The 274-nt window shown below is 59.5% G+C and overlaps 1 protein-coding gene across 1 annotated transcript in view; it reads left to right on the plus strand.

Moving 5' to 3' along the window:
• The window catches only part of LOC104465742 (double C2-like domain-containing protein beta), a gene marked incomplete at both ends in the record, with an annotated part of 3,729 nt that overhangs the window by 516 nt on the left and 2,939 nt on the right, over positions 1 to 274 (plus strand). The window lies entirely within an intron of this gene.

A 274-nucleotide genomic window follows, 5' to 3' on the forward strand; every position in this document is an offset into this window, starting at 1 on the left:
GGGCCGGGGGGAGACGCAGCCGCTGCCAGCCCTCCGTGAAGCCGTGCTGTCCCCTCTTGCCTCTCCCTGTAGTGGAAATTAATTGATCTCATTAGGAGATGTAAATGAGGGCGTCACGGCAGCAGCTTGCGTTTGCCTGGAGTGTGTTATTCCCTGGCAATTATTTTACAGCGTTTCAAAGTAACGTGGGTGCAGGATCTGCCTGGTGGCGTGTGGCCGTGCCCACGCCGTACTGGGGCAGCGCGTTGTCCCCACCGGTTCTGCAGAGGCTGGG

This window comes from Pterocles gutturalis, unplaced genomic scaffold (assembly GCF_000699245.1).
Source record: "Pterocles gutturalis isolate BGI_N339 unplaced genomic scaffold, ASM69924v1 scaffold23003, whole genome shotgun sequence".
In the NCBI taxonomy this organism is placed as follows: Eukaryota; Metazoa; Chordata; class Aves; order Pterocliformes; family Pteroclidae; genus Pterocles; species Pterocles gutturalis.